Here is a 9,628-nt window from a genome sequence, read left to right as displayed (position 1 = left end):
CAATAAGATACTGGGAAATGGAATGCAGAAGATCATCAAGAAGATCATACACCCTGACCAAGTGGGATTCATGCCAGGGATGCAGGGATGGTTCAACAAATGCAAATCAATAAATGTAACACTATATGAATAGAGCCAAGGACAAAAACCATACGATCATCTCAATAGATGCAGAAAAACCATCTGACAAAATCCAACATGGATTTATAATAAAAACTCCACAAAAAATTGGAATAGAGGGTCTCTACCTCAATCTGATAAAAGTCATCTATGAAAAACCAACAGCCAATGTCATACTAAATGGTCAAATCTGAAATCCTTCACACTAAGTTCAGGAACAAGACAAGGATGTCCACTGTCACCACTCCTGCTCAATATAGTTTTGGAAACATTAGCCACAACAATTTGATGAGAAAGAAATAAAAGGAATGGCGTTCTCGCTCCCACTCCCAACATGGCAGCCTTGGCAAAAAAGAATAAGAAGGGAAAGACTATCTCTCTAACAGACTTTCTGGCTGAGGATGGAGGGACTGGTGGAGGAACCACCTATGTCCCCAAACCAGTAAGCTGGGCTGATGAAACAGATGACCTGGAAGGAGATGTTTCAACCACTTGGCACAGTAATGACGACAATGTGTATAGGGCACCTCCAATTGACCGATCCATCCTTCCCACTCCTCCACGGTCTGCTCAGGAACCCAATATCAACCGGAGCCGTCTACCCAAATCTCCACCCTACACTGCTTTCCTAGGAAACCTGCCCTATGACGTAACGGAAGACTCTATTAAGGAATTCTTTAGAGGATTAAATATCAGTGCAGTGCGTTTGCCACGTGAACCTAGCAATCCAGGGAGGTTGAAAGGTTTTGGTTATGCTGAGTTTGAGGACCTGGATTCCCTGCTCAGTGGCCTCAGTCTCAATGAAGAGTCTCTAGGTAACAGGAGAATTCGAGTGGATGTTGCTGATCAAGCACAGGATAAAGACAGAGATGATCGTTCTTTTGGGCAAGATAGAAATCGAGATTCTGACAAAACAGACACAGACTGGAGGGCCCGTTCTGCCACAGACAGCTTTGATGACTGCCCGCCTAGAAGAGGTGATAACAGCTTTGGAGACAAGTATCGAGATCGTTATGATTCAGACCGATATAGGGATGGGTATCGGGATGGCCCACGCCGGGATATGGATAGATATGGGGGCCGGGATGGCTATGATGACCGAGGCAGCAGAGATTATGATAGAGGCTACGATTCCAGAATAGGCAGTGGGAGAAGAGCCTTTGGGAGTGGGTACCGTAGAGATGATGACTACAGAGGAGGAGGAGACCGCTATGACAGACGGGTCGGTCGGCCCTGGGGCTCCAGAGACGATTACTCCCGGGACGATTACAGGCACGATGACAGAGGTCCCCCCCCCCCCAAAGACCCAAACTGAACCTAAAGCCTCGGAGCACTCCTAAGGAAGATGACTCCTCTGCTAGCACCTCCCAGTCCAGTCGAGCAGCTTCTATCTTTGGAGGGGCAAAGCCTGTTGACACAGCGGCTAGAGAAAGAGAAGTGGAGGAACGGCTACAGAAAGAGCAGGAGAAATTGCAGCGTCAGCTGGATGAGCCAAAACTAGAACGATGGCCTCCGGAGAGACACCCAAGCGGGCGAAGTGAAGAAACTCAGGAACGGGAAAGGTCAAGGACAGGAAGTGAATCATCACAGACGAGGACCTCAGCCCCATCTGGCAGAAATGCCCAAAGGAGAGAGAGTGAGAAGTCTCTAGAAAATGAAACACTCAATAAGGAGGAAGACTGTCACTCTCCAACTTCTAAGCCTCCCAAACCTGATCAGCCTCTAAAGGTAATGCCAGCCCTTCCACCTAAGGAGAATGCATGGGTGAAGCGAAGTTCTAACCATCCTGCTCGATCTCAGAGCTCAGACACAGAGCAGCAATCCCCTACAAGTGGTGGGAGGAAAGTAGTTCCAGCTCAGCCTTCTGAGGAAGGACTGGCAAGGACAGATGAAAATAAAATAGATGGGATGAGGGTCCAAAAAGGCCAAACTGGGAACTCCAGCCGTGGTCCAGGAGTTGGAGGGAACAAAGACGATTGGAAGGAGTCAGATAGGAAAGATGGCAAAAAGGATCAAGACTCTAGATCTACACCTGAGCCAAAGAAACCTGAGGAAAATCCATCCTCCAAGTTCAGTTCTGCAAGCAAGTATGCTGCTCTCTCCATGAATGGTGAAGATGAAAATGAAGGAGAAGACTACGCTGACTAGACCTCAACATCCGGTGCTTTCTCCTTGTCTTTCTCCACCCTGGGAACATTCGAGAGCAAATCAAACCTCTATCCAGACAAGGCAAAATAAAACTTACCATCTTCTGGAGACCTTTCTTAACTTTTTTTTTAAAAAATGAAATTCTTTTGCATGCTGCTGCAGCCTTTAAAGTATTGAAGTAACCGGAGAATCGCCAGTATAGCCAGAGAGACAGAGACGACAGCTTTTTAATGGGAAAGTTGTGGTGTGTTCTTAGGATACCATGCAGTTGCCTGTGTGATTAGTGCCTAGGGGCCCCCATTTAGCAGAAATGGGAATGACAGTGATATGAAGTCTGGAGTGGTTGGGCAGTAGGGGAGGGATAAGGAACAGTGAGATTTCTACCTTTTCATTCTTATCCTATTGTGGCATATATGAATTCTCAAGCATTATCTGAATAAATTTTCTATCCTTGGAAAGGTAGATTTAGCTTCTCAAATTGTTTATCTCCAGGAGACTGCCAGCCCGGACTCTTATTTTAATTCTGATCATTGGGGCCAGCCTAGAGGAAATTCCTGTATTTTTTACCCCCCCCCCAGGGGGGTAGTTGGGAGTGTGTCTACAGGCCACTAAAGAATAGGACTAGTTGGGACCAAAATAATGGGGAAATCGTGCTTGGAAAGGAAGCTTTTGGGAGGTGATGGATTATTTTGCACCAGGTATAGGAGGAAATGATAAGACCTCTAGTGAACACGTGAATGGTTATTTCCTTGAGCAGGAAGCACTTAGGGGTCACGGGAATTCCCAGTCTTGTGTCCTGGTTTTGCCCTTTCTCTTATCCTTTCTGAAAGTTGAAATATATTCACATTTTTTTAAACCTTGAAGCTTTAACAAATTCAGACTCTTAGAGCGGGTGTTGTGGCACACACCTGTAATCCCAACACTTGGGAGGCAGAGGCAGGAGGATCTCCACGAGTTTGAGGCCAACCTGGACTACATAGCAAATTTTGAGGCCAGTTTGGACTACATAGTGAGACCTTGTCTCAAAAAGCCAAAAAATAATAATAATGCCAGTCTTAGCCATCTCTCATCTTCATGCTACTCTCACCTCCCAAAGACTAGTCTCTAGATAAGTCACAGACATGACCTCTTGAGCATTTTACATGTCACACTGCCTGTTCAAATGAAATACTTCTTGCTAACAGTTTTATTAGATCTCTGGCCCTGATGATGTTGTATGGATCAAAAGTCTTCTTTGTAGTACAAACAGTCATGCTGCCCTCAGTCAGGTCCAGGGTTGTACTAATGTGCTCAGTTCTCTGGCTTCAGTTTCTGGCTGCGAAATTCATTTTTCTCAGGTGCTGCAGATGTCCCATTCTGTGAGGAGGATGCCATTTTCAAACTCTAGATTGCTTTTTGACAATGCAATGGGGGAGAGAATGTTCTTTTCAGCAATGATTTGAAATTCACATGCATGTGTGTAAAATTTATACACATACAAAAATGAATGATCAAAGATCTTAGTTTATGATTTTATACTACTGAACATGGAAGAAAACAGGCATAAATCTTTGTGACCCTAGAAATAATTTACTGATGCAACACCAATGAAAAAGCAATAAGAGAAAAAAAATAAATTGGGTATCATCAAAATTAAGAGCATTTGTGCATCAAAGGACACCATCAAGAAAGGAAAGACAATCCATAGAACAAGAAAAAAATATTTGCAATGTATTAAGAATTTTAACAACTTGGGCCAGGGATTTATCTCAGTGGTGCCACTGCCTGCCTTGCAAGTGCAAGGTCCTGAGTTCGATCCCCAGTAGAAAAAAAAAGAATTATAACAACTCAATAACAAAAATACTAGTAGCCCAATTAAAAATGGGCAAATTATCTAAGTAAACATTTTTCCAAAGAAGATCTATAAAAGATCAATAAACACATGGAAAAGATGTTCAACAGCACTAACAATCAGGGAAAGACAAATTAAAACCACAATAGGATACCAATTCACATCTAATAGAATGGCTATAATCAGAAACACAGACAATTACATGTTGCTGACAGCATGGAGAAATTGGAAGCTTCATGCCCTGCTGGTAGGAATGTCAAATGATGCATCTGTTGGAAAAGCAGCTTAGCAATTCCTGAATACGTTAGACATAAAATTACCATATGACCCAGCAAATTCTACCCCTAGATAAATATCCAAGAGAAAGGAAAACATGTATCCACACAAAAACTTGTATATGATTGTTCAGAGAACCATTGTTTATAATAGCCAAAAAAAGTAGATACAACCTAAATGTCCATCAACCAAGGATCGGATAAACAAAATGTGGTATATGCACCCCACAGAATATTATTCAACAATTAAAAGGAATGAAGTGCTATTACTTGCTACAAGATGAATATTGAAAATATTGTACTAAGCCAAAGAAGCCACTGACAGAAACCTATGTATTTTATAATTCCATTTATATGAAACACTCAGAATAGGTAAATTCATCCAGAAAGTAGATTAGTGGTTGCCTAGAGTTGGGACGTTGGAGAAAATGATTGCCATTGGGCAGTGAGGAAAAAATGTTTTAAAATTCATTGTACTGATGGTTGCTAAACTGAAAATACTAAAATCTATCGATTTATATATATCCAAAGAGTGAATTGTGTGGTATGTGCAGTTTATCTCAATATAGTAATTATTTTTAAAAAAATTAGAAGGAGAAAAATCAGTAGAAGTCAGAAATTAAAACAAGAAGTGGCTAGGAAAAAAGTCAGTTTCTAGAACTTTAGAATCATGGAGAGGGCTCCAGATTTGCCCCACAGCATCAAATAGGAGTTTTAACAAAATCTTATCTATCTCTTTAAGAGGAGAGCGACTCCATTTACATCACGATTGTGTTACTGTTGGTGAGTGTCCAAAGAAACTGACACTCACATTCTCCATTGGCATCTGGGGAAACAGACACAATTATGAGATTTTTAAAAATATAGGGCTGGGGATTTAGCTCAGTGGCACCCTGCCTGCCTCCCAAACGCAAGGTCCTGAGTTTGATCCTCGGTACCGGAAAAGCAAAACAAACCCAAAAAACCAAAAAAATGCATCTCCTTTGACTTAGCAACCCTCTCCAAAGGAAGAATGTACAAAGATGTTCAGCACAGCATTTTTAATAATACAAAAATTTAAAATATTCTGTGTTCATCTACAATTATACCTCGTTTAACAACCTACCTGTTTAATGACTATTTGGACTTCTGACCCTGTGCTCAGACTTATGGCCAGTCTTTTTGCATATGTGTGTACAGTTCTGTACATCTTGTTGATAAAGCCTCGATGTCTTTTTTTTTACAGTACACCTTATTTATACAGTACTATAAATTTTTCTGATTGTATTGTATAGTACAGTATTATAGTTTTATGTTGTCACATACTACAGTACTGCATGTAAGAGTTTTGCAAATAAAGGCAAAGTCAACAAGTTGGAGTTTCCCTCAACTGTTTCTTTGTTCTGAATATTGTAAGGTACGTGCTATATACAATTCCTCAGTTAGCGACCAATTCACTTAATGACCTAGTTGCAGGACAGGAACTCAGTTAAAGGAGGAATGCCTATATAAGCACAATTTATCAATCGTGGCTGACTTGGCCCTCCTGTTATAAGAAATATTTTGTAAAATCTTCTTTACAGTCTTGAATGAAAGTCATAGATACTTACAATAAAATATACCTACATCATATTTAAAAGAAAAATAAAAATTATGTAATTTATGACAAAATAAACATTTCATCATGTAAATAATCTATTCACAAGAAATAACTCTAGAGGGCAGTACCACCCAGTTAAGAACTTCGTCTAGAGAAAACTGGTTAATTTATGATACACACATGTAAATGAAGGAACGATGTACATCTAGATTCATGGACATATTGTGAATCAAAAAACATGTGAAAACAACAATTTCATAGCCAGTTGCATGTAGGTAAATACATAGGTAAAGTTGAAAAGGATGCTCACTAGAATGTTGATGAGATGGCAAAAATTGTCTCTAATGATAAAGTTTAGAAAGCTTTTTGCTTTTTTTCTTATGCACTTCTATACAGATGTTCTTTGATTTATGATGGACTTACATCCCAATAAAATCACCATATAGTGAATATATCATAAATCAAAATGCTTTTAATATATCTAATCTGCCAAACTTCAGAGCTTAGCCACATAGTACACCATAGAATGTCTGTTGTTCATCCCCATAATCTCAGGGTTGACTGGGAGCAGTGGCTCACTGGCACTGCCCAGTATCATGACAGAGTACATATCACTACATATCAGTGATCCAGGAAAAGTTCAAAATTTAAAGTTTTAGGTACAGTTTCTCCTAAATGGGTATGCCTTTTGAGTCATCATAACTCAAACCATCATAAGTTAGGGATCATTTGTATTCATATTTTCTTGTCTTTGGTAAAAATTAAAAATGTTTATAGTAAGCCCCACTGGGACAATCACAAATAGATCCTGTCAAAGTCAATGAAAGGAGGTTTTTATTTGTGAGTGAAGAATAAGATTGTAATCTGAACATACATGCACAGCTGAGGGTGGCCTCTGGTATAACAAAAGAACAGAAGAAAAGCTGGGGATTTTATTAGGACAGAAAATTCTATGTAAGTGAATATGATAGTTCATTGACACTTTCAGTGCTTAAGGGAACTGGCAAGTGGCAGCAGTTACTATGTAAGGCTAGTTTTAAGGCCACAGTTTTCTGTTCCATGGTCAGTTGTTAATTAAAATCATCTTAAGGTTGGCTGTTTCTTGGATTGTTTCTGTGAGATAGTTCCTGAGCAGGCATCTGTGATCTGAGTACTTCCCCTTCTTTCCCATGGGTAGCATGACTTCATTTGAGGAGAGTGTGACAGGCTTTACTCTATTTGGTATAATGAATTTTCACAGATTCCTAAGGTTCTAGAGCAATGTCCTACCATCTTCAATGGAGGCTTAAATATCTTTTAAAAATCATGTGCTGCTTTTCCCAGGAGGTGGTCAAATATGGCAGAGGGGAGGTTCTGGTAATGGGATAGCTGAAGTCACCTCCTGGGTTGCCTGGTGGTCCCATGGCCAGATATGTAGAGGGATGGAAAAGTCCAAGTTGTGGGCTAAAAGGGCACCAATTGCTACTGAAACCAGGTATAGTACACAGCCATCTTTGGCAATACCATGAACACCAATTTGTTCTGCGGCCCATACCATTTTGGGGGTTCTGCCACTTGCTATCCCTAATGGTGTGTGTGTGTGTGTGTGTGTGTGTGTGTGTGTGTGTGTGTGTATATATTTTTTTTTTTTTTGCAAAATCATGCAAAGCATACTGCCTAGGTGAGTCCTGAACACCCTGGGCTGCCTCGAGATATTTGATGGGACCACAAACTCTTAGCACCCCATGAGTCCCTGCAAAAGTAAAAGGAAATGGTGGTCATACTGTCCTCAGTTTTGTGTGTCTGAAGCCCAAATGGAAGATAGCTTACCTTGGGTACATGGCCCAGAAAGTACCAGGCAATGACAGTTATCCTGGAGAAGAGGAGGAAGACCAGCATCTACTATTACCAGAAGGCAGGGAAAGGTGGGAAAGGGTAAGGAGGGAGGAAGAGAAGGTAAAGAGGGGGAGGACAAGGACCAGAAGGCAGAGGAAGAAGGGGAGATTATGCTGCTGAAACAGGCCAAAAATAAAGTGGAGAAGAAAACTAACAAATACACAGAGGTTCTCAAGACCCATGAACTTCTGGTCTGAGCTGTTTACTCCTCATATTTGGCCTGGCCTGCCCCTTTTCCACTGATGACTTAGAATGTGAGGAACGCAAAGGTGGTCGTCCCAAGGTGCAAGTGCCACAGGTCATCATGTAAAAGTAGGCCCTGAAAGATAGCAGTGATGGGAACACCTCTAAGTGGGGAGAGCTTTGGCTTGTGCACTGGTCACTTACTTTCTGTGGAAGAGTAGGTGGCTCAAAGTAGTAGTATACATAAACTTAAAGGCACTGACAAAAAGCCTTTTTGCTTGGTCAGGGTCTGGAACCAGAATGATGGGGGACAAGGAAGCCTGGGACAGAGTCATTTGGATGAACTTATAAAAGTGGCCATAAATGGAAGATCATTGTTTCACATATTAACACCCAACAGAGAGCAACCATTGCAAATGTGGCAGTAAACAACAACAAAGAACAATGACTTGGCCAAATGATATCAGCCAATCTATACTAGTAGTGTAGCCATTAACTACACTACATGCCCAACATGCATGTGATAGAAGTAGCCATACAGACAAGATTGGAGGTTAAACATGGGCCCACGAGCATGTGCTCCCAGTGGCAAAGTAGTCCCATAGTCAAATGCCCAATTTGCCAGCAACATACTGCACTTGGCCCTTTGTATGGCATCACCCCTTTAGCAAGCCTACAAGCTACTTGGTGGCAAGTTATTTACACAGGATGATACCTCACCTGGAATAGCATCAAAACTTATCTTGATTGGAATTTAAACACAATCCAAGCTGGATCTCCTGCCTGAAGGGTCTTAGCTAATACCACGGATATATAAAGTGTTTGATCCACTGACCTGGGAGTTGCTATAGCAGTCAGCACATGACCATTGACCCTACTGCTCTTATCATATATTACACCACCTGAAAGCTGTTAGACTATAGAGCACTGGAATAACTTGCTAAAGAGTCAGCTGAGATGCTTGCAAAGAGAGTGTGAAGAGGCACCATTCTCCAGGACTCAGTGTACACCCTCTAAATCAATCAACCAAAACTCTAACTCAATATTCATCATTTTGTACTGGGTTTCTGGTAGGGAAAATACATGGTCCAGAGGCTAAAGATTGGCAATAGAAATATCTCAGTGTGCTGTGAATCCCAGTGATTCATTTGAGGAATTTGTACCTCCTTTCCCTAGAACTTACAGGTTTTGGCTACCAAAGGGAAAATGCTTCTGTCAGGGGACACAGGAAGAGTTTCCAACCCCAGCTGCTGCTTGGTCACTTCAGTCTCCTCATTCAAAAAAATCATCAGATAAGGAAATGAATCATCTTCCTGGAAAAATAAATTAACCCTGATTTTCAGTAGGGAAGCTGTAATTCAATGGGGACAGGAAGGAATATGTTTGACCTCTAGGAGACACATTTGTGTGTCACTTGGTTTTCACTTGCCCAGGTTAAGGATAATATGCACAAGTGCTGCAGCCACAACCTGAGAAGAGCCTGGTGATGAAGGACCCAGGCTCCTGTATGAAGAGGGTCTGGGTTATTCTACTAGGTAAGCTACTGTCTGAGTCCTTTAGGCTGCTATAACGAGATACCATAAAGCCTATAAGCCACATAAATTTATTTCTCACAGT

The 9,628-nt window shown here is 41.3% G+C and overlaps 1 pseudogene; it reads left to right on the top strand.

The window, feature by feature from the left end:
- The first annotated feature begins 439 nt into the window (after positions 1-439).
- On the top strand, positions 440-2,367 carry LOC101723081 (eukaryotic translation initiation factor 4B pseudogene; annotated as a pseudogene).
- Positions 2,368-9,628: the final 7,261 nt, after the last annotated feature.

The sequence above is a fragment of the Heterocephalus glaber genome, unplaced genomic scaffold (assembly GCF_053883595.1).
Source record: "Heterocephalus glaber isolate CG9 unplaced genomic scaffold, H.glaber_assembly_v1.0 deba00001733, whole genome shotgun sequence".
Lineage (NCBI taxonomy): Eukaryota > Metazoa > Chordata > Mammalia > Rodentia > Bathyergidae > Heterocephalus > Heterocephalus glaber.
Note: the sequence above shows the minus strand (reverse complement) of the source record. Positions and strands in the feature narration are given on the sequence as shown.